The sequence below is a fragment of the Mixophyes fleayi genome, chromosome 8 (genome assembly GCF_038048845.1).
Source record: "Mixophyes fleayi isolate aMixFle1 chromosome 8, aMixFle1.hap1, whole genome shotgun sequence".
Classification (NCBI taxonomy): Eukaryota; Metazoa; Chordata; class Amphibia; order Anura; family Limnodynastidae; genus Mixophyes; species Mixophyes fleayi.
Window position 1 is genome coordinate 90,594,332 of NC_134409.1, and position 23,991 is coordinate 90,618,322.

The 23,991-nt window shown below is 44.2% G+C and overlaps 1 long non-coding RNA gene across 1 annotated transcript in view; it reads left to right on the forward strand.

Moving 5' to 3' along the window:
- Nucleotides 1-22,958, forward strand: part of LOC142100130 (uncharacterized) — a 43,213-nt gene extending 20,255 nt beyond the window's left edge. Inside the window, exon 3 of the long non-coding RNA XR_012678725.1 lies at nt 22,745-22,958. This is a non-coding gene — a long non-coding RNA (uncharacterized LOC142100130). The remainder of the gene's footprint in view (nt 1-22,744) is intronic.
- The last annotated feature ends 1,033 nt before the right edge of the window (nt 22,959-23,991 follow it).

The following is a 23,991-nucleotide window of genomic DNA, read 5'->3' on the forward strand; positions in this document are numbered from 1 at the left end:
TCAGATTGCGCCTTATCGAACACGTCAGCGAACGGGGCATACTGTGGAGGAAGACCCGGAGGACCAGGTGTTATAGATGATCTGTTGATTTTGAGTGGTGCCACTCGGGTAAGGCATCTATGATGACAATCCGGGCCCCAGGATGTGACTTGGGGAGTACTCCAATCAACTTGTGGTGAATGAAGCTGAAGCCATGGAAGGCCAAGAACGATGGGACTAGTAGTAGCAGGAAGGACCAGCAAAGAGATTTTCTCTCGGTGTAAGGCTCCAATTTGAAGGGTCAAAGGAGTCGTACAGTGGGTGATAAGTCCATTAATGATGTGAGAGCCGTCTATAGCGGTGACCGCTATGGCGGTTTTTAACGGGGCCACTGGTAGGGACCACTGGTTAACAAGAGCACTGGAGATAAAGTTGCCGGCAGCGCCGGAATCCAGAAGTGCTTGAGAGATAAAAGATTTGGTGGCTGAGAAGATGGTAACATCAAATGCACACACTTTGGAATCCATAGAAGATGGAGAGGAGTCCAGGGACCCTAACCTTACCTCTCCAGAACTGGTTAGGGCCTGGCATTTCCCGACTTCTTAGGACATGAGTTCAGGCTGTGAGTAGGGTCAGCACAATAGATGCAGAGTCTATTTTGTATTCGTCGATCTCTCTCTCTAGATGTTAACTTAGAACGTCCTACCTCCATGGGTTCCACTGAAGGGGGAAGGTGACGAACTTGAGTTGATGGGCGAGTGAACCCCTTAGAGGTGCTTGTTCTTTCAGACTCCCTCTCACGGAATCTCATGTCTACCCTATGACATAGGAAAATTAGATCGTCCAAGGAGGAGGGTAACTCTTGTGTGGTCAGTGCGTCTTTGATCTTATCAGTCAGACCCTGCCAGAAGGCAGCTATCAGGGTGTCACTCACCGGACTGTGAGTGCTTCTTCCCGTATATTTAGGAACCGTGGTCGTCCTCCATCCTGAGGGTCTGCGCATGCGCAGCCCTTTCAAACCCTTCAGTACCTGTTCCTTTAACTTAATTGGCAGATCAGGCAACACTCCCTATATTAAGCACCTGTGGTCAATACCACGTTGCCTGATCTTGGAGTCTCATTCCCCATGAGCCTCTGAAGGTGTTCCTGTGTTTCCTCGTGTATTCAGCGCTGCTGATTCCTGTGGTTTCCAAACCACTTCTACCCCTGTGGTTTCCAGACCACTTCTACTCCTGTGGTTTCCTAACCACTTCAACCCTCCTGTGTATCATCGTGACTGTTAGCTGATTCCTATCCGCTGCCTCCGTGCACTACAGTCTTCAAGCCACTTCAACTCTGCTATGTATCATCGTGACTGTTAGCTGATTCCTATCCGCTGCCTCCGTGCACTACAGTCTTCAATCTACTTCAACTCACCTGTGTGCCATCATGACTGTTAGCTGATTCCTATCCGCTGCCTCCGTGCACTACAGCCTTCAATCTACTTCAACTCACCTGTGTTTCATCGTGACTGTTTGGCTGATTCCTATCCGCTGCCGCCGTGCGCTTCAGTCTTCAGCTCATCTCATCTCTCCCGTGTTTCCTCGAGACTGCTACAGCTGATTCCTATCCGCTACTCTCCGTGCTCAACAGTTCCAGCTCAGCTCTGCTCTCCCGTGTTTCATCGTTGCTGCACCTGCTGGTTGCTATCCGCTACCTCCGTGTATCTGCAGAGTCCTGCTGCTGCTACTTCTCAGTTCTACTCGTCCTACAACAGCTGACCCGCTCTCCGTGCTTCTTCGTGTTCCCGCTGGTCTCTACTCGCCAGTCTGCATCGGATCTGCGCCTCACTGTTTTCATCTCATCTAGATCATCGCTACTCTTCAGGGTCCTCCAGGAGTCCAGTCTTACATACTACTGCTTCCTGAGTATTTGTTCCCCTGCTGGTCTACCTACCTGTGCGCTGCACCTACTTGATTACCGCTTCACCCCTCCAGGGACTTCGCATCCTGCCGGCCTCCAGCCGTTCAGGTATCTCTGCACTCCTGTCTGACAGCCTGCTTCTGAACCACGGTATGCATACTTCTCATTGACTGTGCTGGTGTATTGCATATCTTGCTGGACTGAGTTTGTTCTCCTCTGGAGTTTACTATCCGCTGAGACTATTGCCATCATTGACTGTGTTATCTTGTGCCGGATTACCTCAAGTGACTTTCTATTATTGCAGTGCTGTTCAGTCATTAATATATTGTGCATGTTATTGTGGATCAAGTTTAAGGTGCCCGTGTATCCCCTGTATTGCAGTCTCTCCCCGTGCTCCTCCTCACATATATATTCAGTGGTACAACTTGCTAGAAGCAGACCACTGATCCCTGTTTCCTGTGTCACCTGTTCCAGTATCCTCTCACATAGCAGTGGTACAACTTGCTAACGCAGACCACTGACTCCCCGGATACCTCCACTTGGATTTCATTCCTTCACTCAGACAGCGGTACAACTTGCTATCCGCAGACCGCTGACTCTCATCACCTCCTCGTTTCTGTTGGACATTCCTCCTCACTATAGCAGTGGTACAACTTGCTACCGCAGACCACTGACTACCCTCACGTGTCCTTTGTCCATACAGTTCCTCGTGTATTACTACATCCATATTACCAGTGCTGCTAGTCATAGACTTTCCTGAGCATCTCTATCATCTACTATTTCCTGTTCCGTGATCACCCTGCTACCAGAGTACCATATTACCATCTATACTGCTCTGGTAAGCCTATCACCTGGTGATCCCTGGGTAAAGACTCCTAGTGCCCGTGACACAGGGCCTCGGTGTTCCACTGTAGTTCAGAGGCGAGTATCCGAAACTGAATGACGTACTGGGCCACAGAGTGTGATCCTTGGCATAGTCGGAGAATGCTGGAAGCCGCAGAGACAACGCAGCCAGGTTCATCGAAAATTTTGCGGAACGTGGAAATGAAGAGTGCACTATCCTCCAATAGGGGGTCATTTCTCTCCCACAGAGGGGAGGCCCACGCAAGAGCCTGTCCGGAAAACAGAGAAATGAGGTAGGCAATCTTGGCAGGTGAGTGGCAAAATGGTGAGGTTGAAGCTCGAAATGGAGAGAGCACTGATTCAAAAAACCTCTACACGTCTTGGGATCTCCATCATATTTTGAGGAAGTAGGCAGGTGTAGCGTGGAAGCAGTAGACACCTGGGATGGCACTGGGGAAGGAAAAGGCGCTTGAGGTTCAACAGTCGCTGAAACAGTTTGTAGAGGAACTCCTCGGGTGGCCAGAGTCTGGAAACACTGGAACAGATGTTGCTGCCGAACATCCTGTTGTTCTACCCGGGTGATCAGATGCTGCAGCATCTCCTTAGCTGTTGGTTCCAATCCTGGGTCTGTCATGGCCTGATCTTACTGTCACGGGCACTAGGAGTTGCTTACCCGAGTTTCACCAGATGGAAATCTGCTAGAGAGGCGGGGTTATGGCACGCACCTCAAAGCAGGCAGGTGAATGATTGGAGCGACACAACAGCAGGAGAATAGAGGTAGTCTGAGGAAGTCAGCGACTTGCAGCTATGGTTAGAGGAAAGTCAGCGACTTGGAGCAGTAAACTGGAGGCTGAAGATAATGTAGACACGAGGAGTGGACGTGGATAGGTGATGGTAGGTAGAGGAGGAGTCAGTGGTCTGCGTACAGCAAGTTGTACCACTGCAGTGATGGGAAGAATAGTACTGGTGCAGGTAGGTAGCAGGGTAGTCAGTGGTCTGCGTACAGCAAGTTGTACCACCGCTATGGTGAGGAGTCTGGTCCAGGTGTAGGTAGGTAATAGGAGAGTCAGTGGTCTGCGTATAGCAAGTTGTACCACCACTGTGATAGGAGGACTTGTCCAGGTGCGGGTAGGTAGCAGGGAAGTCAGTGGTCTGCGTGCAGCAAGTTGTACCACTGCTGTGAGAAGGAATGAGGACTTGTCCAGGTGCAGGAGAGTGAAGTTGAAAGGCATACTGTGGCTGTATGGAAACAGCGCGAGTAGAGCAATGTCTTGTGAGGCAGAGATGGAAGGCACAATGAATAGTCTGTATGGAGTAGATGCCTTGCAGTGAGGAGAAGCTGGTCACAGCAGATATGCACAATAACGCTAAGTAGTAGCGTGAGGAGATATCATAGCTTGAGTGAAAGCTTGTCCTAAATGAAGCAATGCAGTAACACAGTCTATATGGGTACTTGTACCCTGTGCAGCAAACAACAATGGATACAACTGGTATGCGAGCAATAGGCAATAGTCAATAGTCAGTAGAGCATACCCAGTTGTGTAGATCCGGAATCAGCTGAGAATAGAAGCGTTGTAGCGGTATGGGAACCACCGCTGAGTTGAGCAGGGAGCAGCGTGGAAGCTGAAGCACGAGTAGAGCTGGAAGCAGTTTGGAAACTGTACACACGAGTAGAGCTTGAAGCAGTTTGGAAACTGCACACAGGAGTAGAGCTGGAAGCAGTTTGGAAACTGCACACAGGAGTAGAGCTGGAAGCAGTTTGGAAACTGCACACAGGAGTAGAGCTGGAAGCAGTTTGGAAACTGCACACAGGAGTAGAGCTGGAAGCAGTTTGGAAACTGCACACAGGAGTAGAGCTGGAAGCAGTTTGGAAACTGCACACAGGAGTAGAGCTGGAAGCAGTTTGGAAACTGCACACACCTATAGAATTTCACTGGGAGTGAGACTTCAAGATCAGGCAACTACCTAAGGCTGCAGGTGCCTTAATTAGGGAGGGGTGATTGATCCATCAATCACATTAGTGGTCAGGTGTAGTTAAAGAGACCTGCGCATGCCCAGTGCGACAGGATGGCGGACGGCCGCGGTTCCACACAGGTGTGAGCGGGAAAGATGGAGAACCACGTACCAGAGTGGAGGCACTCACACTCCGGTGAGTGACACAGTGTCCCCCATCCACTGGCGAAATTCAATAGTATAATGTAAGACTGACCATTGTCATGAATCGGGGTCTTAGCCCTGTTTACGCCACTTGGCAATATCATATCACCGTGCATCTCCCTCCTGTCGGAATGCAACATTCTAAATCCTTGGACAAAGTGTGACTTTTGTCTGCTTCTATCTGCTTTACTGTGAGACATTTTGCTACATCCTATTTATTCTGAGCACCTGAATTTAGCCACCAATTATCTTCCTCTGCAGACTATAAAAGTCACCTCCTACACTCAGCTAATTGCCAGTGCAACACTTTCCTAGTTCCAGCTTACCACTGTTGCTGTTTGTTTGCTGCTTCATTTTGCTTGCTGCTGTACAGATTTCTGCCATTAACACTTCCTGTGAATTAAGCTTCATTCTGCCTGCTGCTGTACAGATTTCCACCATTAAGCCTTTGTGTGGATTCAGCTTCATTCTAACTGCTGCTGTACGAATCCAGTTGTCACCCCTTGTGTGGATCCAGCTCATCCCTAATGTGGATCCTGCTCTCTTCAGCCTATTCCTGTCTCATCTACTGGCTATTTGGGGGTTACTGCTCTGAGTCTTCCAACTTCTGGAGCCATCTCTGTTTTTCTGGGTACCAGTTTCCAGTTTCATGCTTGTCTCAAGTTCTGAGTTGCCTGAGCCAATTCCAGGCTTATACAGCTCAGGAGGTAGTCACCCCTGATAATCAGCTGTCTGAGTTCTGAGCCTTCCCAGTCCCAGTTTTGGTACTATATTCATCTGAGTTTCTGGATCCTTGGAGGTACTGAGTCTCTGGACGTGGGTTCAGTCCCTCTGTTCCTGTGTCCAGGTTCCAGTCCAGCAGGTCCAGATTCCAGTCATTTAATTCAGTCCTGAGTCCAGTCCAGCATTCCTCCTCCTAAGATCTGATGTACAGGAGTAGAGCACATCCTAAATTAAGCAAGACTTTCATCTGGTCTTCTAGTTTCCACTTCATCCGTGCCACAGCTAGTCCCAAGGGTCCCAAGATGGACCCCAGAAACCCTATTGCTGTGACAACTGTGAACCTTGTTAGAGATTAAATAGGAATGATTCAGCCGTGTATGCCCGATGAGGGTCATCAAATTATTTAGTAAAAGACTGAAGGAATAATGGGAGAGAATCCAGTATGTGGCATTGGGTTTCCAAAAAAGGGGTGGCCCAGGTTAAGGCTTCTCCTTTAAGCAGAGTGAGAATTAGTCCTGCTCTAAATGAGTCAGTGGAATAAATTTAAAGGTGCTCTTGAAAAACTAGACAACACTGAGCCATAAAGGAACGATACTAGGTACGGTCTCCCCCACATTTTTCAGGTAATTTGATCAGTAGCTCAGGGTCAGAAATAATAGTGGGAGGTAGCAGTCCCGCTGCAGGAGCAGTGGATGGGGGTACAATTTGAGCTGCTTGTATCTCATCAATGCAAACCTGTATTGCTGTAAGTTGTTCCTGGAGAGAATGAAGGCTTGGATTAAAGTAATTTCCATAGGCTGAACCTGAGTGCCAGCTGAATCCATAAATTTAGGCTAGGTGATTCTGTAATGATAAAAGTACTATAATAATGTTTGTTACCTTATTCTGGGAATCGGATCCCCAAGGCTGGAAGTTGACTGGTCAGAAAAGAGTTCTTGATGAAGCTTAGCTAAAAGTGATCTGTGAGGCTAAAGAGGTGATGATCCCAGGGAGGCAGTTTCCAGACACAGAAACAGATGTGAATGAAGGCTTAATGTTACAATAATAAAGTCACTATCCAGAGTCCCAGCTGGTTTGGCCAATACTGAGGAGACTTGGAGAAAGTACAGCCTGAATGGGGCTAATATCTGGTGATTGTATGTCCAGGGCTACACAATGCAATATGTGTGTACAGATAAATGTAGCGGTGGACAAGTTAGGAGATTCCCTGGAAACAGACTGCAGCGTGAACAGTATGCACACAGTAAATGTCAGTAAGCAAGTTCCACAGTATAAAAAACAAGCAAGTCCACTTGTCTTAGCTGGGCCGGTACACAGTAATAGCCAAATTAGGAAGCAGGGTGCCAAAGGAATAAACAAGAGCGAGCCACTGACTCGTGCATGCGCGATCAGAACAACTCATCCGGCAGAAGGGAAGAATCAGCCTGACCATCCAGATCCATATCCAGATAACACACCACCATCAGAATCGTAAGCTACTCAGTATCGCACTCATACGCGAATGGTACACCTATAAGGTAATTGTACACCCCTCAACGGGAGGTTCATTGAGCACAATTCCACAGGACTATCTGGAGACTAATAGGTGAACTTAGAGGGATCAATCACCATTGTGCACTCCTAATGTGACAGTATTATACAGCTGACGATCTTATCACACAATAGAGCCACATCGAAATTGGGACTATTGGTTAACTCAGGTTACAGGGTCATTATACCCGTTACGCATGACACTGACTTTTCACATTGGAAGTTTCTTTGAAGTTATTTGTCTTCATTTGTATTTTATCACAAGTGCCATAAGCTTTATCCACTCATTGCAATTATTGAGTGTGTTACATGGTAAATGTGTCATGGTACAATAAGGAATATTACAGGGACCTATAATAACACAATCCTCTCCATTAAAGAGGTGCATATCCATACATATTCCAATACACTTCATGATCCATATTCTTACCTGATTGCAATTAGAGCGCTATATATCATATCGAACGAAGGAAGTGGTTAACCCTAATACAGAAAGCAGCTCTTACGAGACCAATATTATTGCTGTTAGATTTGCGTCTATCACATCTCTAGAACGCATGGTACACAGTAATAGCCAAATTATGAAGCGGGGTGCCAAAGGAATAAACAATAGCGAGTCCAGAATTGAAAGCAACGTCAATACAAGGTATAGCAGGTCAGCAAACAGGATACCAAAGGGTTAAGGCAAAAAGCAGGTCCATTTTGTCTAAAGCAGGGTGCAAAGCAAGAGGTCAGTATCAGGTACTTAGACTGGCTGTTAACAGAATCACCTAGCAAAGCCTATATGACAGAGGATCCCTTTTATAGTGACAATAGGCGCTTCTTGATGACCTCCGCAGGAAACTTTCAGTGTAAATGAGAAAGTTCTGCACATGCTCAGAACTGCTGTTGATTGTTGCTAAGCAACAATGGAAATCAAACCAGACTTCTGATGGAGGAGAGTCTGGGCAAGACAGGCAAATGCTGAAGACCTGTAAAGGTGGGCAAGCCGTAGGAAATGGCTTGCCCTAATTAGGAAGGAGCGGGCATAAACTACTATAGTCCCTGTTGGCGGTGACAAGTACTATATGTGTATATGAATGTATATTAGATTTCAGTGTGTGTGTGTGTTGATCAAATTTCAGTGTGTGTATGTTAATCACATTTCAGTGTGTGTATGTGTGAATTGTAAGACAATGTGTGTATTTCCCATTTTAGCTGCATTATCTCCATCTTAATCCTAATTGCACTATATATGTGTGAAATCTTCATAGCCACAGTAACATATTTTAACTTGTAAGACTATACAGCCAGTATTAGCTATACAAATATACCTTTATCTAGCAGATATTCACAGAGAAGCCACACTAATGGCACAGTCAAATATAATACTATTCAATCACTTATACATGGCTTATAGCTTTATATATCATCTTGCTGCCATATCTAGCAGGGACATGATGTCTTTTGTATTGGCATGCTCAAACTCCTAAGGTATTGTTAATTTCAAACGATTAAACTGTATTACTTATTATACAATATTATCATTTGCTATGCATTTACATTAAACTGCTTTAAACAGTCTTTTTCTATGCTTACAGTGTCAATCACTTACTATAAACCAATTACTTACTATTTGTCACGAGCCGCGGCGGTACTCACAGCCGCCGCGGCTCGCTTCCTGCCTGCCCCAGCGTCCCGGCCGTCACCATGACGACCGGGACGTCACTTCCCTCTAACTCCCGACCGTTGCTGAGGCAACGGCCGGACACCCAGCAGTGTAGCGCCGCGTCCCGGCAACAGGGGACAGCTGGGCGCGTGTGCAGAGGGATCAAATAGCCTGCTGGCTATTAGGCTGTAATTAATTCATTAGTCAGCTCCTGGGAGTATTTGCAGAGCTAGACTCTGATTGGCTCACCTGTACATTTAAGGCAGTGAGGTTTGCAGCCTCACTGCCGCTTATAGCGTTCTGTCCTCAGTCCTGCTGCCTGCTTGTGCTATCCATTTGGTTCTTGCTACCTTGGATTTGACTACCCGTGTTTTGACCCCTGCTTGTTCTTGGACCTGTGACCCTTCTCTTCTGACCTCAACCTTTTGCCTGGATTCCGGATTTTGCTTCTCTGCCTGTGTGTCTGACCCTTCGCTTGTCTCTGGATTTTGCATCTGTGCTTGTGACCCTTTGACCTAGGATTCTTCTTAACTGTAGCCCGCCAATCACTCCACTCCTGGGTACTCCTTTAAGCCAGTATACGTTACTCGACCCTCGGTCGGCCCGCAGCCCAGTCTGTCCCCACCACTAGGGGCTCCAGCGAACACCGGGCCTTCAGAGTAGTCCCCGAGTTTCACTGTACTGGCTTGGGAGTTCCTAACATTATAACCGGCCAAGGAAGATTGGTATCATACTGCCATGGACAGCGAGGAGTCAAATCTGTCCCCAGCCCAGATTCTGGCCAACCAGATACAGGCGATTTCCCAAGTGGTGCAGAATTTATCCCAGCGCCTGGTAGTCCAAGAAGGGGCTTCTAGAGACCTGCAGCTCCAGCAAGTTCCCTCTGGTGACACACCGGAGCCTAAGATGAATTTGCCTGACCGATTCTCTGGAAGCAGGCCAGCCTTCCGTAATTTCAAAGAGAGCTGCAAGTTGTACTTTCGTTTGAAACCATGTTCCTTTGGTTCTGAACAACAAAGGGTAGGGATCATCATCTCTTTACTCCAGGGTGACCCTCAGTCTTGGGCTTTCTCCTTGCCTTCAACAAACCCAGCCTTGCAGTCAGTGGATGCCTTTTTCCAAGCTCTGGGGTTATTGTACGATGACCCAGACAGGGTAGCCTCAGCTGAGGCTCATCTCCGAACGCTAAGGCAAGGACGTCGCTCAGCGGAAGAGTATTGTGCGGAATTTCGGCGATGGTCCACTGATAGCGCCTGGAACGACCCAGCATTGCGAAGTCAATTTTGCTTAGGACTTACCGAGCAGATTAAGGATTCCTTAGTCCAGTATCCGATATCCGACACGCTGGAGAACTTGATGCAACTTGTTATAAAAATTGATCGTCGGATCAGAGAGAGGAAGGCTGAACGGGAGTCCTCTGCTCCTATGGACGTTTTCACTAGCTTCGATAACACTTTGCCCGATTCCTCTGAACCCATGCAGTTGGGCGCTTACCGCTTGCCTCAGGAGGAACGCTCCAGAAGACGCTCACTAGGCCTGTGTATGTATTGTGGTCAACCAGGCCACTTAGTTCGCTCATGTCCCAACAAGCCGGGAAACTCCAAAGCCTAAGTGCAGGTGAAGAGGTGCGCTTGGGTCTTCAGATTACCTCTTCAGAAAATTCTTTATTAGTCCCTGGACGTCTAACTTTCCGTGGGAGATCCATGGACCTGAAAGCTTTTTTTGACAGTGGTGCGGCTGGTAATTTCCTGGATATACATTTGGCTCAGACGCTTGATATTCCGCATATCAAGTTAGGATCAAGCATCACCACATGTGGTTTGGATGGTAACCCCTTGCCTGGGTGAAGGATTCTCGCTAGGACTCCAATGGTTCGGTTGTCTGTAGGAGTCCTCCATAGGGAGGAGCTCTCCTTCTATCTTATTAGTTGTCCCTCTGCTCCTTTGATATTGGGGTATCCCTGGCTTCGCAGTCATAATCCCCTTATTGACTGGAAAAGTGGAGAGATTACTCGTTGGAGTCCCGAGTGTTCCACGTCTTGCTTGACCCTGCCGCTTAGAATCCTACAGCCTAGTCCAGACTTGTTGCCGGTACCCTACCAGGACTTCTCTGATGTGTTCTGCAAAAGGAAAGCTGATTCCATTTCACCACATCGAGAATATGACTGCGCCATGATTTAGTCCCGGGTTCCAAGTTGCCCAAAGGGCGGTTATACTCCTTGTCCATTCCAGAGACTCAGGCCATGGAGCTATACGTGGAGGAAAACCTGAAAAAAGGTCCTTCTAAATCTCCCGTAGGCGCAGGTTGCTTTTTCGTGTCAAAAAAAGATGGCAGTCTTAGACCATGCATTGATTTCCGTGGACTGAATGACATCACTATTAAGAATATTTACCCGTTACCGTTGATTTCGGTGTTGTTTGATCAATTAAAATCTGCCACTATATTTTCGAAGATTGACCTCAGAGGGGCTTACAATCTTATTCGAATCAAGAAAGGGGAGGAATGGAAGACTGCTTTCAATACCCAGTCGGGACATTATGAATATCTCATGATGCCATTCGGGTTATGCAACGCTCCGGCGGTTTTCGAGGACCTGATCAACGACGTTTTACAAGAGTTCCTGGGTAAAACAGTAGTTGTGTATCTGGATGATATTTTAATCTACTCTTAGTCTTTACTTCAGCACCGTCAGCACGTTCACCAAGCTCTGCTGAAATTACGGGAACATCACCTATATGCAAGAAGGGAGAGATGTGAATTTGAGGTGGCCACTGTGTCATTACTGGGATATATCATCTCCTCATCAGGATTCGCAATGGACCCTGCCAAAGTTCGAGCAATCCAGGATTGGGTCCTCCCTACTCATCTGAAGGCGATCCAGAGGTTCCTCGGATTCGCAAATTATTACCGTAGGTTTATTGATTCTTTTTCCTCGTTAGTGGCTCCTATCACTGCCCTCACTCGAAAGGGAGCTAACCCAGCAAAGTGGCCTTCGGAGGCATTGGCGAGTTTCTCGGCACTCTAAGCTGCTTTCATTTCTGCTCCAGTGCTGAGACATCCTGATCCGGAACTTCCGTTCATTGTAGAGGTGGACGCTTCTGATATCGGTGCTGGCGCCATCCTTTCTCAGAAAGACCCAAGGAGCAAAAAATTACATCCTTGTGCATTCTTTTCTAAAAAAAAATTATCTGCCGAATGTAATTATGATGTCGGCAATCGTGAATTGTTGGCCATTAAGTTGGCACTGGAGGAATGGCGACATTGGTTAGAGGGAGCTACTCATACCATCACCATCTTCACGGACCATAAAAACCTCCAATACATCTAGACCGCTAAAACCCTGAATCCTAGGCAGGCCCGCTGGGCCTTATTTTTCACCAGATTTAACTTCATTATTACATTCCGTTCAGGTTCTAAAAATACTAAGGCCGATTCCTTGTCTCGAAGTTTTTTGGCCCATCATCCTCAGTCTCCTGACTTGTTCCTACAAATACTGTTCATCTCGGACTCACCCAGGATCTAGGAGCAATTATCCGGCGCTTCCAGAGAATCGCTCCAGTTCAGACACCGGTCAACAAATTATTTGTCCTAGTCCATTTAAGGAAATCTGTTCTCATTGAAGGCCACAACAACCGCTCTGCTGGCCATCCGGGAATCCGTAGGACTATTGAGGTTCTTTCTCGTTGGTTGTGGTGGCCCACTTTGTCAGATGATGTGGAGAATTATGTTTGGGCTTGTCCTGAGTGTGCTAAAAAAAAACCCGATAGGAACCGTCCTTCTGGGCTATTGTTACCCTTGCCGGCGCCGAGCAGGCCCTGGACCCATTTGTCGATGGATTTCATTGTCGACCTACCAGTATCCGCAGGACATAACACCATACTGGTAGTTGTCGATCGGTTCAGTAAGATGGCACATTTTATATCTTTGCCCAAGTTACCGGATGCCAGGACCCTGGCCACATTGTTTGTGACGCATATTTTTCGTCTTCATGGGACTCCTGAAGATATCGTATCAGATCGAGGATCCCAGTTTATTGCCCGGTTTTGGAAAGCCTTTTGTAAGTCCATCGGGATCTCTATCAGTCTGTCCTCAGCATATCATCCCCAGTCGAATGGACAGACAGAAAGGACGAACCAAGCTCTGGAACAGTTTTTGCGCATCTATGTGTCTAAATTCCACGATAATTGGTCCTCTCTTTTGCCCTGGACAGAATTTGCGTACAATAATTCTTGCCATTCCACTATTCATACATCCCCGTTTTTCTGCAACTTCGGGTTTCACCCAAAATCCAACTCATTCTCTACTACTGTTCCCTGTGGGGGTTCCGGAACGCCTGCTTTTACGGCCAGGCTAAGGTCCGTCTGGAAAAAGGTGCACGCTGCACTAGATCAAGCTTGCCGAAAATCCAAGATCTTCGCTGACCGTCACCGTAGACCCTGTTCATTGAAAGTGGGGGATCAGGTTTGGTTATCCACACGGAACATCATGTTGCGGCAACCTTGTAGGAAGCTAGGGCCCCTATACATTAAACCGTTTCCAATTGAGAGGAAAAGTAATCCAGTGGCATTTAGATTAAAACTACCCACTTCCTTAAAAATACCTGCGACCTTTCATTGTTCGCTTCTGAAGAAAGTCGCTGCTCCCAGCAAGTTTTATCGGTCTCTCTCTAACAGGCCCAGGCCTCTGATGGTGAACGGAGACCACGAATTTGCTATTGAAAAAATCCTTGACTCTAGGAGGCTTCAAGGTCAAGTTCAATTCCTCGTACATTGGAAGGGTTATGGCCCTGAGGAGCGTTCTTGGATACCACAGAGACGTCTGCACGCTGGAAGACTCATTAAAGAATTTTTTAGGAAGTTTCCCACTAAGCCTTGATGTCGGGGTTCCTTAACCCCTCCTCAAGGGGGGGGTACTGTCACGAGCTGCGGCGGTACTCACAGCCGCCGCGGCTTGCTTCCTGCCTGCCCCAGCGTCCCGGCCGTCACCATGACGACCAGGACGTCACTTCCCTCTAACTCCCGACCGTTGCTAAGGCAACGGCCGTACGCCCAGCAGTGTAGCGCCGCGTCCCGGCAACAGGGGACAGCTGGGCGCGTGCGCAGAGGGATCTAATAGCCTGCTGGCTATTAAGCTGTAATTAATTCATTAGTCAGCTCCTGGGAGTATTTGCAGAGCTAGACTCTGATTGGCTCACCTGTACATTTAAGGCAGTGAGGTCTGCAGCCTCACTGCCACTTATAGCGTTCGGTCCTCAGTCCTGCTGCCTGCTTGTGCTATCCGTTTGGTTCTTGCTACCTTGGATTTGACTACCCGTGTTTTGACCCCTGCTTGTTCTTGGACCTGTGACCCTTCTCTTCTGACCTTGACCTTTTGCCTGGATTTCGGATTTTGCTTCTCTGCCTGTGTGTCTGACCCTTCGCTTGTCTCTGGATTTTGCATCTGTGCTTGAGACCCTTTGACCTAGGATTCTTCTTAACTGCAGCCCGCCAATCACTCCACTCCTGGGTACTCCTTTAAGCCAGTATACGTTACTCAACCCTCGGTCGGCCCGCAGCCCAGTCTGTCCCCACCACTAGGGGCTCCAGCGAACACCGGGCCTTCAGAGTAGTCCCCGAGTTTCACTGTACTGGCTTGGGAGTTCCTAACACTATTAACTTTCTAAATCAACCATTTTAACAATATCACATACAAATCACCAAAAAACTATAACCACACAATTACCTGTTATTTCACTTTCTGTAACAGTTTAAGTCCTGATATACTGTTTAAGCTTTGCCTTTTCATCAAACACAAACTTCATACAATCTGCACTCAGACAATTCAATTCAATCTCCATATAACAATATCACATATATCATGTTACAATGATCGTTCCTTCACAGTCTCCCTGTTTGTCAGTGTCTGATATTAGAGTTAAGCTGACAAAAATCCATATTTTTCCTTGTTGGTGTAATAGTGTTTCAGAGTGTGTTTAAGTGAACAGATGGAAAGGTATTCAGTTTGGAATTATTATGATAATGCAATTTTTAGTACAAAGTATCAAATAATAAAGAGGAGAGGCGCTAAATGACCTCAAGTTGCTAAGGCAGGCGGGATGAACAAACCTGTGTTTTTCTTACGGACGGCAAAAAAAATCCCACACTGTCAACAAAACCCTGTTTTAAATTATCCCTCAGCAATTAAATATATGCTATAGTTGTTTCTTCTTCGTTGTATCTTCATTATGTCTTTCGTGAACATAGAGAGCTTGCAGTTATTTAAAAGGGATAATTCATAACTGCAGTGTGAATAGGTGATATCAAATGAATCCATTGATAAGTTAAAGTGTAAGATTTGAAGTCAGAGAGTCTGATGTAAATTTATTGGATGGCTTTGCACATCCCAGTGTGAGAAGATAAAAGTGTCACCTGAGGGGCAGCTTCAAAGAACTCCCGGGGTGAGATCTAAACTATTTGTGGCACTTGAATAGACTTTTAGGTACCGCTCAGTATGTGGTCTGGCTCAAAGCTGACATAGGCTATACATAATATAGACCAAAAGAATTCAGTTTTAAAATATGCCCCTTAAAATCAATAAAAGTAGTGATCAACCACATATTCCTCAATAGCATGATGAAGGGCAGCTCATATGTTAAATTAAGAATTCTGCCCACAAAGAAATGAAGAAAAGGAGTGTAAGCTCTGCGAATGCACTGTAGTTAGGCGTGTTTGATATCAAAAGATGGACAAAGTCATAGGGGATTTATTAATGATAAAATTGGATCGATGTAACGTTCTACAGAAAAAATATATCACATAGTAGAATTGGTTAGTAAATCAGGCAACATGTAAATGGTGATTGAAAAAGGGTCCCAGGCCACAACCCCCGATTAGCATTAAACGCTGCCCCTGTGAAGACCATCCCATTTCATGTTGCTTAAAAACCTGTGTTCTGAAGGAACAAACTGTCAGACTTTTTGGGAAATCAATTCACATTGATAAGCTGTCCATCGTCTTCCAGCCAAATTTCCCTTGGCCAGAATGCAATTTATGTAAGTGCAAATCTGAATGTAACCCCTTTTTATTTTAAACTGCTTTTGCTTGTTCTGTCAGTCAATTAATTGTTTATTAATTATTTTTCTTTATATCTGAATGCCCTGTATTTTTGTATATTAAATCTATAATTTAATAAGTTGCGTCCTTGATACTCTAACGAATCAATTAGCCTATTGGAAGAGATTGCTCGACCAAGTTAAACCTTGGAATGCCAGTGTGTGATTTGTTGATACATTTGATTAACAAGCTGTGTGTGCTTGCCTTTACATTTGTGTAACAGTCTGGAGGTGTGAGGAATTAAACCTGTGCGTGCTGGTCTTGGTCTTGCTAGTTTGTGAACCACTAGAAGCCTGTGTGCCAGTGTTGGGGTCCTATTGCCCGTACTCAATAGGTGGTGGCAAAACCTGAAGTGTCTGTTTGGGGGCGATTCCGTAGGTCTATAACCTGTGTGATAGGTAGAGAGAGACTGCGGTCTGAAATTGTGTGTGACCTCATACAGCAAACACCCCAAAGTCATGGCAGCTGGGAGCGTGTTTGTGACAATATCATCTTTGCAAAGTACGAAGGGGATCTTGTATATCATCTTTAGACATCTGGCTCTGGTCTCATCTTTGTCCATGCCTTGCAGTCTTAGGATCCGCTCTTTCATCTGCTGGAGGTGTCGTCTGTCACAACTGGGCACCGTCTTTATTCTCATTATCTAGTAGTAAGAAAAAAAATATCAGTTATTTTGAAATATTTACTTTCTCCTACCCATCTTTTGTCTTCTCCATCCTGTCAGCTTGTAGAATTCTTCTGAAATTCTGCACTTCTCCATTTATAAGTTCCTAATATGGGAAGAAAAACAAGAAACTTTTTTGGGAATTATACCCTTCCGAGCAGGGTTAATTATCCCACCATGCCTGCTGATGATTTAAGAATTTATTCCAAGTGTCACTTCCATTCTGGAATTGGAAAATCATATTTTGCTATCCTTTGCAAGTATTTAGGATTGAATTTACCTCTCACAATTTCAACAACTAGGTGGCATCAGGGATATGTAGACTGTCTTCTCAACATTCCCATAAAAATGTTTCCAAAGTTTCCCTGTAACTGGGAAATTCTATACCCTGTTTGCAAGGCCGGACAGGGACGAAAAATCAGCCCTGGCATTTAAAAAACACACAGGCCCACCTGCTGTGGGCTCCATGCGCAATATTGTTGCGTGCTGAAGTGGCGTTGCTGGGGCAGTCCAACATGTTAAGCAGCAACACAAACTTGTGTATCACACTTTGCTTTCTGCCCACCCTGATCAATTCCCTTGTTGTGCAAATCAGTTTGCTTGAATTACAAAAGCATACTGTTCCTACTGTGTGCGAAAATATAAAACGACTACAGTAAACCCAGGGCCTGATTAAGGGTTTCGGGCACCGTAGGCAAATACACCAACAGCGCCTCCCTTACCCCCCCTCTAATGTATAGGAATACTCCAAAATATAAATATTCTGAAACATTCTTCACCATTCAAATTTAGATTGATTGTGTCATTGTCTCTTACCTGTTCTTGCTCTTCTCTCTTGCTGCTTTGTTGTCTTCTCGCTGGCTTCTGGAAATTTGGAGTCCTGTATTGAAAATTCAGAAAGTTTACTATATTGCAAAATGTTAATAAACATTGAATGATTAGGCTCTTTAAAAAAAAAGCACTCCATTATGGACAGATAACACTACCCCATTGTACAGGCATATATAAATAATATCTGAACATTTGTGGTCAATAAAATATTTACCTCTACCAGCCACATCTCATATTCTAGTGATAGCTGAGACCAGAGTGCAGCCATGTAACTGCCACACAAAACAGATATCATGCCCCCCAAAGCTATTCTATTTTTTTTAAATACCACGCAAGACATTTTATTAACCCTGCAGACATTTTCAGCCCCTCTTCCCCCCCCATGCAACCATTTTCAGCCCCCCCCTGCAGACATTTTCAGCCCCTCTTTTCCCCCCTGCAGACATTTTCAGCCCCTCTTCCCCACCATGCAACCATTTTCAGCCCCCCTGCAGACATTTTCAGCCCCTCTTTTCCCCCCTGCAGACATTTTCAGCCCCTACACACATTTTCAGGTCCTCCCCCCCCCTCCCCCCTGCACACAATTTCAGGACCTCTCCCCCCCCTCCCCCTGCACACAATTTCAGGTCCCCCCCCCCCCCTGCACACAATTTCGGTTCCTGTGTCCCCCCATGCACACATTTTTGGGTCCAGTGTCCCCCCCTGCACACATTTTCGGGTCCTGTCCTCTCACCCCGAAGCACCATTTTCTCTGTGAAAATAAAAAATACACTTACCTCAGCAGCCTCCAGGAATCCACTGTGCGCCCTCTACAGCCAGTCCTACGCGGCTGCGCGAAATGACGTCACGTGTGGCCGCGTGGGATTGGCTGTAGAGGGCGCACAGTGGATTCCCGGAGGCTGCTAAGGGAAGTGTATTTTTTATGAAAGCGCTGGAGCAGGGCCAGCCCCAGAGCCGACATGACGTGCGACGTCATGGTGGCTCAAAAAAATGTATTTAATTAAATTTTATTTAATTTAAACGGGATCGCAGGGAGCCGTACCGGCCCACACTGCCATCGGCCCTTCTGGCATGTGCCATAAGTGCCAGATGGCAAGTCCGGCCCTGCCTGTTTACATCATCACTATCCCTCCTTTTTATTTTTTACAATGATCTGTGTATTAATTGAGGAGGAAAAAATAGAGGACTCTTGATCTTAATAAACTGTGGAGAACGAAAGAAATGTTAGTATACATAATACTTTTATGTCACACAGCGTCATCTCACCAACTTATATCTCCAAGGATACACACTGTTTAGAAATTTACTTATTTAGTATATTGTTCATAGCAATTTCCCCCTGAAGAACCTGTTTAAAAATCTTTAAAAGCTTTAGACATTTTTGACCATTACCACCTTTGCTGTGTAGCGGATCAATGTATCCACTACTGGTTTTCTTACTTTCTAAAACTCATATTAGGCATATTAGTGCCTCTAGTGACCAGCAAAGGTCAATACAACAAAACCAACAAACTACCATTTTGTGTTATTTTATTTACAATAATATTTTACTGCAGTTGTTAAATTATCACTGCTACAGATTGAAACCATACTATCTGATCTACATCTGCCCCTACCCCCTGATCCTGGTGAATGTGGAGGTTATCTTCTAATTAATTAAGTTATACAGGTATTTATAGACACAAACTATGAACATTTGTGTCTACTATCAACAAATACTAGTGTACTAAACAGGGATTTATCCATGGTTCTAATTTACCACCATACATAAAGTTGTGTGATTTTCTACTTAGTCTTTCTGTAGTGTTACAACAGTTCTGTTGGCATTTATCAGATCCTGTGCAACCTTACACAAGTAGGAATTTCCATGTCACATTTTTGAGTGACATTCCATTGTGCATTATGATCCCCATTTTATCCTTATCAAATAAATGCATTACCAATATCCAGGGGTTTCATTAATTATAATGCTACATGCAATCAAACACCTCCAAAATAATAACATGCAAAGTTACTGGATCTATATTTTCTCGCCCATTTGCAGATTAACCAAAATCTGATCAAGAGACTGCAATACAACTCTGTGACCACTAGGCACTTTTCTTGTTACTACTGTTAGATCTAAAATATTTAAGAAAATCAATATTTTCCCTGTAAAGTTATATTTCTTGACAGTGTCCATGACCTCTCTTAATATCTTCACTGTCTGTTGCATGGGAATGAACTCTATAATCCTATAAAGGATAGGCGAATTCTTCTTGCAGGCCTGATTTCACCCAGCCAAAATCGCTAAAATTGGCCTTTCCGGGCGAACTGTGCACTTTGACTACACAAAATTCCAATTGCATTACCCACTAGATAGCTCTCAAGTATGTGTTTCTGGGTTGCAGATGCCTTTACATATTGTATCACCCAGTAATTCTAAAGTTAGAATGAGTCAAACTCCATCTACTTCTCACTGTGTGAACTTCTTTCCTTCGGAGTAACTAACTCCCTAATTGCAGTGGCCCCCCGACTTTATGGGGATCTCTTCAAGGGGCTCTACACTGATCTCATCAACATATACTCCAATTGTGAGTTTCTTACCGCTCACAATTTTTTTTTCCAGTCTATACTCACCATAGGCAGATTGTCATTACCTTTCGTCTTGAGGAGATATTTTAATCTTATTAATTTTGGATTATACAATTTGCAATTTTCCATAGCTAATTTAGTCAATATCTAACCAAGAGATACCCATGACTCTTTCCGTCAATATCTGCCCCTTAGTCACCCATGACCTTCAGCTCTTTTCGTCAATACTTCATTAGTCATAACATCTCATAGCCATTTCTGTCAATATGTAACAAATGAATACCCATGATCCTAGTTCTCTCCGATAATATCTAATAATTCCTTACCCATGATATTTCATGACTATTATCATCAAATTCTAACTTTGTGCTACCCATGACATCTTTTTAGTCAATATCTAACATATATGTTTCCCATGACATTCTCCTATGTTGTTAAGTGGCATCGCTATACAACTCCCTAAACTTTCGTCTTATATCATAACCAACCGTAGACAGTGTAGTCCCCGCAATAACTCGCTAAAAATTTGGGAGCTCTACTCTGCGCGATTATTTACTTTGGCCAGGCCCAGATATAAACACATGATTGGACATTCCCACCAAGTAACCCACAATAACGGGTCAAATCGTTACTCTAACACCAGTCTTCTCAATAACTTAATTACAATATATTATAAGTATAGACAAACTTTTCAATCATTCTTATCTCAGTTATCATGATTTAACCTTGAGATCATATATATAGTACTAATCCTTACATACAACCTAAAATACACTATGATTGAACAGGTAAGATGATTTATCACCCAAAAATTTTTTTTTAAGATATTGAACATCAATTTGCCTCACCATTATGAATATTAGTATTCATAAATTAAAATTAACATTAATAAATTGTTTATTAAAATTGGGGGGTTGCTGCAATTAATTTTGGGTCCTCTAGGCCTTTGAGGATCATAATTAAAGCACGTTGTGTTCGGGTGCCAGTGTAAAAGGGTGTCTGTTTCCCTTTGAAGTGGGAGATATTTTCCTTGAGAGTCTGCTATTACTCCCTGTTAAAAACAGGGTCCAATGGTAAGGCAAATATGCTATTAATGTAAATGTCATAATAACCATTTAATAACTACCTTCATTATTACTCACACATGGTAGGTTCCAGATTAAACCCAGTTCTCAGAAAGATAATTCTATTTTAATGTCTGCTCTATTTACTCTGATTTCCACAGTATAAAACAGGAAATAATACATATCATATTCAAGAAAGGATTTTCACAAAGTCTCATTTAAGATAATATGTATTCTTATTAACAATATGTATTTTCAGTCTTTACACATATAATAGCAGTGCAAAAAGCATAATACATTTTACATAAAATACAGTGCATTGCCTACTTCAGCTGCTTTATCTATGTGTAAATGGGCTTTTTCTATACATGTTATTAAGTACTATACGTGTATAGTTATGTATATCAGATCTCAGTGTGTGTTTGTTAATCATATTTCAATGTGTGTATCATCATCATCATCATCATCATCATCAGCTGTTTATATGTGTTAATTGTAAGACAGTGTGAGGTAAATTTATCAAGCTGCGGGTTTGAAAAAGTCTCCACTTTTTGGAGACTTTTTTGCCAACAGCAACCAATCAGATTCTAGTTATCATTAATTTAGTACACTCAGCAAAATGACAGCTAGAATTTGATTGGTTGCTATAGGAAACATCTTCACTTTTTCAAACCCACAGCTTGATAAATGTACCCCTGTTGGTGTTTCTCAGACCATTCCCATGTTAGCTGTATTATCGGATGCTTAACCATTACACCAACAGAGACTATTAATGACATTATGACATTGTATTCAACTGTACTTTAATATGAAGTTGGTCCCCCTTTTGCAGCAATAACAGCTTTCACTCTTCTTGGAAGGCTTTCCACAAGATGTTTTGTTTCCACTGCTCCACAGTCCAGTGTTGGTGTGCTTTACACCTCTTCATCCAATGCTTGTCATTGGTCTTGGTGATGTGAGGGTTCCATGCAACTGCTCGGCCATGGAAACCCAATCCATTAAGCTCCCACTGCACAGTTTTTGTGCTTACATTAATGCCAGTGCAATTTCAGAACTCTACAGCTATAAAAATCAGCAGAGAGTTGGCGACTTTTACGCACCATGCACCTTAGCAGTCGTTGACCCTGCTCTGTGATTCTGTGTGGTCTTGCACTTCGTATCTGAGTTGCTGGTGTTCCTAAATGCTTCCACTTTCTAATATTATCACTCACAGTAGACCGTGGAATATGCAGCAGGGATGAAATTTCACGAACCGTCTTATTGAGAAGGTGACATCCTATCACAGTATCACGCTTGAAGTCACTGAGCTCTTCAGAATGATCCATTTTACATAGTAACTGTGAGTGGATCACATATAAATAACTTATGGTATCAATTTATTTAAGGGAAATTTCGCAGGGCGCTTAGATATATAAATTATATAAATTGCCAATGCACTTATTTTTAATATTGTATATATTTTGAGTTAGGAAATTGTTATTTCTGAGACCAGGGTAAAAATTTGTTTTTCCTGTTTAACCTTGCTATTGGATATGCCTATTTCTGATGTATATATCTGACACAATGAGCCTTTGTTTACAAAGACTTTTGTGTATTGTGATGTGGGAAACTGACTTGTTTTTGGTTTTTGTTGTTCTGTGTGAATATGTATTCCGAACGGTCTGTGTGAGTATAAAATAATTATTAGCTATTAAGATGTACAAATATATGTGTGAAATACTTTAAAACTATACTTCAGATGCAGGACTACGTCTTGAAGAAAAACAAGTGTTTCCTATTGAACAGACAATAGCAGGACGCCAGACTGAAGGAAATGGCCGGGAGGAAAACCACATAGTACTGAACAAAGGATGTTGCCTTATATGTATTATTGTTGCAAAGAAATATTTGCTGAGCTAAAGAGATTTCCTTATATGTACTTGTTAACCAGTTAATTCTGGACCCTAGGTATAAATAAAGGGCCAGCTTGAAAAGACCCTCAGAGCTGATTTTGAAACTGCAACACCTTGTTTATGTTTCACTTCTTCACTCTCCTGTCAACAGAATTATGCTAATAGGAAATCAGGCTATCAGAGATCAATAATGGGGCCACCAAGCCTCTGTACCCCGACAGGTCTGAAGAAAGGACCCATGCTAATTAGATCTTTTGATGTGTGAAGGTCCAACATTAAAGGCAGGAACCTTTAATTAAGACTGGCTCCTAGATTCTCTGCATCTGAAAACCAGATGCAGGACATCACAGCATTTCTAGAATTTCACACATAAGTGTAAATATTGTTAGCTTTCCAATGCATGTAAATCCATGTTTATGTAAATAGAGGACATCATGATGCTAAAAATAGCCAGTGTCTGAACTGTATAAAAGGAACTAGCTTGTATTTGAAACTTGTTCTTCTGATTTTCATCTGACCTGATCACACTGGTACCTTCCACCAGTGTGAGAGCAAATAAACATCTTGTTTCAAGACCTGCTGAAATCATCTTCAATATTGCTGTATTCCTGTGACCTGCCGATTAGACCTTAAGTCTAATCCGTTCACTGGCTGTTCTGCGGTTTGGACCCAAGCTTTCCAATACCACCGCTCTGCCTGCTACTCATGCAGCCTGGTCAGTGTGATATGCCAGGGGGAAATCCATCCACAGCAACCCTGATCTATAGTGAGAGGTCAGGAGTACCAGCCCAGGTACACTAGCAACGAGGTAAGCTAGCAGCGTCAGTAACCCAGAAGAAACCCGTTTCTGGATGCCGGTATAGGAGTCCAGTGGTGGCAGCCTTTGTAAGCCCCTCCTACTGCGGAAAGAGGGCGCATTTGGGATAACAAAAGGGAACGGTGGAAAACTAAGCCCAGCCGGTTCCCAGCAACAACAGACAGGGTGGCATAAGCGGTCCATCCTGTCACAGTAACATAGTAACATAGTTGATGAGGTTGAAAAAAGACACCAGTCCATCAAGTTCAACCTATTTTGGATCTCTTGTGATCCCTC